Here is a 6216-nt window from a genome sequence, read left to right on the forward strand (position 1 = left end):
CACAAATCACCACGAGACTCTACCCACCTCCAGCTAGCTCCATGTATCACAGTCTATGACGGAGACGTAGAGGACGTTTACAGCATTAGAGTGTGTTAGTTTCACGTACGCAAACGTGAGAAGTCTACGTAGCCTGCACGCAGGTGGTTTGAAACCCTTATAGTTACACGTACGCGAAGCACGCCGCGCTTTACGCCTAGCAGTAGCCTAAATCATCCAAGACAAGTGTTTAAGTCAATCCATTCATAGCGAGACCGTTGCTATGACGACGATCAACGCTACTTCGTCAGGCTTAGAAGCTGAAAAATCGCCCTTCTGTCTGAAAAACAAAAGCTATTTGTCGCTTGAAACCTTATGCGAGGGTAAGAATAGGCAAATCGAAGGCGAATACAACAGTTTAGAACACGATATGGCGTCGAGGGATTAGCGACGAAGCTGTGATCGCTTTGAAGCGGCGGGCAGGGCGCCGCCATGTTTGTCAACGCTACGTACGCAAGCAACGCAAAGACCGCAACGTAAAAATCCGAATCTCACGCACGTACGTGAGACTCGCGCATACCCTTTGCGTTCTGCGCATGCGCACTGGTCACCCGTAAGAGCTCTACGTACGTGAAGCCTCTACGTACGTGAAACTAAAACTCTCTATTACCTGCTTTCACGTTGTGGTCCACGCTTGCAGGCGTGCAAACCCGCTATGTAGTGTGTATCGCAAATGCGTTTTCCGTATCATTCATCAGGTGCAAGGCTGTGGAAGCTAACGCCATGTTCCACAAGTGCCATTCTTCATACAAGCCCAGATCCTCTTAGAAAGCCGTTTAACCATTGTTTTATTAACACCATTTGTACGCCCACCTCTCATGTGAAGCCCTCACCCGAATACCCTTGAGGTATCTGAAATATAGCGCATTTTTAATTGCAGTAATTTAGTTGTGAAATATATAAAGATCTGCGGCATAGGTCATCATTTGACTTTTCATCCGAATTATAGAAGTTTTGTTTATATTTAACCAGTAAAAATAGAGAACAAGTGTGTCGACCATAAAGATGGAAGCAGGGCATCGCGACTGATGGACGCATATGATCTGTCATGGCATTTGTTGACACTGTGAGGTTCCCTTACTATCTGAGCTCGGCATTAGTAGGGACATTCTTTGCAATATTTTGTCTCATACATTCTCATCTCTCTCTCTCTCTCTCTCTCTCTATATATATATATATATATATATATATATATATATTGTTACGCGCGGGGATTTAATTAGCGATGCAGATGGAGTCAAATGTGCGATCTTCGCAGCACAGTCTTCGTGGCTGTTACAATATGTATTATCCGTAATAATAGGAAAACAAATGAAGGAGTCACATTCTTTCAGAATTTACAGTTGCATTCCTCGATGCGAAGTGATACGGAGATGTGACAATTGACAACAAAATTGGCGGTGGTTTACCTTTGGTTAAACCTGGAGTGACGCGACAGCTACAGCTGGCCTAGTGTAACTTGGTCACGTGACGAACCACGTGATCAGCCACGGCGCAGCGCCGTCATCTGCTCCGCACCACGTGACCAACCACGTGACAGCGTGGCGGCGCCGCCACGCTGAAGGCTAGAAATGCTACCGTAATGTAGCTATCGCTACAAAAACTACTTGAGAGTCCGGAAAATAAAGACGCGCCACTACATAATGCCCTTTTGGTGAGAAATAATAAGAGACAAAGCTTCCGAAGTACACTAAAATGGCCTAGGGATACTGAGCGTCAAGTTTTCGAGGTAGGAGCGCATGGTGCTTAATATCGTCTTCAGTTCCTTTTTAACGGCAGGAACTTAGTTGTGAACTGTTTGTTTTCTACCAGACAGCAGGCACTCCGAAAGACGTTATAGCAAAACCGACTACCAGAGAACGTAGGGAACATTGTGCACTTGTGATAATTATCATAGGCCCTTTGTTTGCTTATCAGTTTTCTTCACATTGCACACGCATGATCTTCATGTTCAAGTTTATTTTTTTTACAAACGAGTAGTCGGGCCTAAAAGGTGTGGTGACAGCTTGACTGAAGGTTTCGACTCCTTGAGATAGTGGGAGTGCAGAAGGAAGGGCGAGGGTCACATAATTCACATCAATTCGGAATGTCATGGGTAGGCCATACAGATCCACGCTTACGCTAAGCGCGAACACACATGTAAGAAATCGCAATACACACTATCACTGAAAGCAAATGCTTGCAAACAACTAGAATATACAGTATAGATGTCACAAACAATGAACAAGGAAATTCATGTGTCTGCTTCTTTCACAGACGTAAATTGTCACGGCAGTAGTCACGGATTTTGTGTGTTGAATTGCTGCTAATATCAAAATTGTCATGGCCTACAACTCTGGTGTTGTATGACGCCATATAGAGAGGACCTTAGGACATACATTACTGTAACGGTAAGTGGGATAATTTATCAATTTACCAAGGACTTACTAATTTGAACCAATCCTTAAGTTACAACCCTCCCGTCTTGCTAAACAAATTAATATATTATTATTAATATTATTATAAATATTATTTGTATAGCAAAACGGGAAGGTTGTAACTTAAGGATTGGTTCAAATGAGTAAGTCCTTGGTATATTGATAAATTATCCCACTTACCGTTACAGTGATGTATGTCCTAAGGTCCTCTCTATATGGCGTCATACAACACCAGAGTTGTAGGCCGGAGGCGTGCTCTTTGCAATATTTATGTAACCGCGCCTACACTGTAGCCATCGGAAGAACACTGCTTGCATGCCTGAAACAAATTGTGGCCGAAGCGGATGCGTTCTGCAGTTGCTCGTCACTGCGTACGCCTGTTACTCAAGGAGTACCGATTAGACGCCCCATCGAAGATTCCAAGGCGTGTCTGTGTTCGAATCCCGTGCTTTTCAGAGCATCAAGGGTAAACCACACCCCCGCCATGGTCACAGTGCCACAGGGTCGCGGTAACCAACCGCTCGTTCGTTCCCGAGAGACCTGCTGGCCTAGGCGTACACACACACAAGTCAACGCCGCCATATCTCATCTTTCCTCCTCAGCGCGTGCAAAGCAGAGTAGTCCGAGCGTGAATAAGTGGACCACTGGGATATATGCTCATCTTAGCGTAGCCTGCCAACATCAATCAGTGGCAGCGCCACCACGTAGGCCGCGCGGTCAACCGAATTTTCAAGGCCGTATTAACAGACGACGCGTAAGAGCAGTCGTCTGCTACCTGGACCGCACCAGCAGACGACCGGGCAACCGCATCTATGAAAAACAAAGAAAATGAAAGTTGAGTTTTTCGCTCAGTTTTTGCTTGCTAGGCAGCCTTGACCACCGAGGGCGGATCTTTTCTATGCCTTTTTTTGTTGTAGACTTAACGAGGTTCGGCCCAAAATGTTTTGAGTTATTTTCATTGCCTGCCTACCTCGGAGCCTCGCTCCGAATCGTCTGCTGGAACCACGCCGCGTTTCGTTGTATCCATTCGTCGCGGTCGGTGATCTGCAGTTTTCCCTGCGCAGTCGAGTTTCCTACGGTTTTCCCGTCTCATTTTTTCTCTCTTTCCCTTCATTTTTTCTTTGTTCTTTGCTAAGAAGATGGCGGAGGAACAACGCCCCCTTGCGGCGATGTGCACGCCCCCAAACGACCGCTGATTGTCGTCTGGTCCCCGCAGACCCAAGTTCCCGGCGGAATCGGTGGCGCAACCTGTTGAATAATGACCGTGGCGCGGATTCGTGCCGCACCACTTCACTACGAAGGTCACCAGCCCACGAGACCAGTGCTGGCAGGAGTGTCGTAGCCCGCTCGCCTGGCCTCCGCACGCGTCTGGCGTCGAAACCGTATTGGTCACCGTATTGTCACGCATATAATACAAAGGGAACATCTGGTGCGGTATTGTGTGTGAGCCAACACTCGTAGAGGTTCTCAAAACTTCCGGCAGAGAAAAGAGGCGCCACTGTCGAAGTACGTTCCTTAAAGAGCGCTTCATGGACTGTGGCAATGCCGAAAAGTGTGAACTTCGTTTTAGTGCCAAAGCGCTATTCCAGACGCACCAACCCCTAGCTAGAATCTTGTCTTGTGTTCCGAACTAAGCCGAGCTTACCCGAGTGCGAGTTACTCGGGTAAGCTCGGCTTAGTTCGGACGGGCGTCGCGCCAGCTGTAGCCAATGGGAGGAGGGCACCGTGCCACCTAGATGACGTAACCTTGTTGCGTCATCACAACCTGCCCACCCGATTGTGAGCAAACTGACCAGCATGGCAGGTGGCAGTTAAATTAATAACTGGTCGCGAGAGGTTACTCGGCAAGAGCAACATGAGTCGCACAATACCTACCGGTGGCTGTGATAGAAACAGCCATCTTACAGTGCAGTGGCGCAGCGGTTGACCGCAGCGCCACTGCGCTGATAGCGGTGGCACGAGGAGTCGCCGCGATCTATGAACGTTACATAGAGAATAACCGATTCTGCATATATGGTCATTAACTCACTAAAATCCTTAAGGTGGAGCTTAAGTGTGCTTTCGCACGCGTGTGCTCGGTTGAACTACGTTACACCCTTGCCATTCTGTTGGCTTTGTGATCGTTTGGCATAAAACGTGGATTCGGCTGAGGAATCATTGCTGCGCTGCGATTTTTCCTATTACGTGGGCTAAACGATAATTATTGAAACTCAAGAATACTCTTTCTACTATCACGTACACAACATCAAATGCCTGTACGATAATCCGTACAGTTTTCTGCATTCTAAATGTTTGCTTCGAGATAAATCTGTTGTCCTGCCGCAGAATCACCGCTTTCAGCTAATGACTATAGTCAGCCAAACATGAAGTTGACATTTCTCAGCATTCTCGCTGTGGGTGAGCAATAGCAGCGCCAGTTTTTCCCCTGGGTAACTTCATGAACCCTATGTCACTGGTGTGGCAGTTGAAAATATGGAAAGATTGGAACCGCATGAATCTTTATGGATGGCCTGCACCGCAAGGCCGTGACGTCATGTTGGTCGACCAGAGCACCGGGGAAAGTCTTCGCGCTTGTCTAATATATAGCTTATCGCTATCTCCGGCGATGTGGGCTACGGAAATACTCTGCGGTCCACCATCATGGCGGCCACGACGTCAATTGCAGGTTACCTATAAACGGTCGGCTTTGAACGTCTTTGTGGCTTCTCGTATTCAGCTTTTATAGCCAATCTGGCATCATTGCTTGTACAGCCGTGAGCAGTATAAGAGGGAACAAACTCTTTGCGCAAAAGTTCTGGCAATTTCTCCACTAAATTTGAGCATGACTTTTCGATGTTATACGCCAAGAGGTGAACTATCTAGAAAATAGAAAAATGTTTGATTGTCTCACACAATTGCGGAGTAATCAAGAAATGAAGGCTCAAAGTTTGTTCCCTCGTATATTGCTCACGACTGTACAGTTTTTACCAAAAGTGACCAGGCTGCCTTGACCGCGGCGGGGCTACAAAAAAAAACACAAAAAGCAAAAAAACAGCAACCATTGTTGCTGCCACCTTTGAAACACTGCCTGAATATAGCGATATGCCTGCACATAACGAGGAGCTGAACGTCGTTGATGCTGTATTTTATCGAATATACTAACAATGGAGGACAGGCCAAGGCTTGGTGTTCGATCCCAGAATCGTTATGAGAGAGAACAACTTTATTTACAGTAGACATATCACAGAGGTGATGATGCCGTGGTCCTGGCTCGCCATGGCTAGCTGATCCTCCAGCCGGTCGTAGCCGAGCCAAGCAGTCCATGTGGGTGGAGTCACGCAAAAGAGGTGGGTTGATTGAATGCCAACGGGGATGAAAAAGAGGCAGATTGACAAGAACATTTTCTGATACATGAGACAATTACCTTGTACCTACGCTGTGGGACTAGAAGACACAATGTCACAATGTCATGCATATAGTGCGAGCGTGTCTTGCCCATGTTCCAGGAACTCGAGCCGAGAGTACAAAGCTGGTATCTCTCCACAATACCGACATTGTCATTGACTGCCACTATTATCGCTTGATTATTGCGAAAAAATAAAAACCGATAAAATAGTGCAGGCAGCTGAGAGGGTTTTCGAGTTCCTGTAAGGAAAAAATCTGTTTCAGTACATCCGGGTACTCGTTCTCTTAAGCTTTTACAAAGTGAAAAGGAGGAAAACTGTTTGCGTGAGTTTGCAGCCACCTTGGGCCTAATTGCAATTAGTGCAATTAATTGTCT

This window comes from Amblyomma americanum, chromosome 8, assembly GCF_052857255.1.
Source record: "Amblyomma americanum isolate KBUSLIRL-KWMA chromosome 8, ASM5285725v1, whole genome shotgun sequence".
Lineage (NCBI taxonomy): Eukaryota > Metazoa > Arthropoda > Arachnida > Ixodida > Ixodidae > Amblyomma > Amblyomma americanum.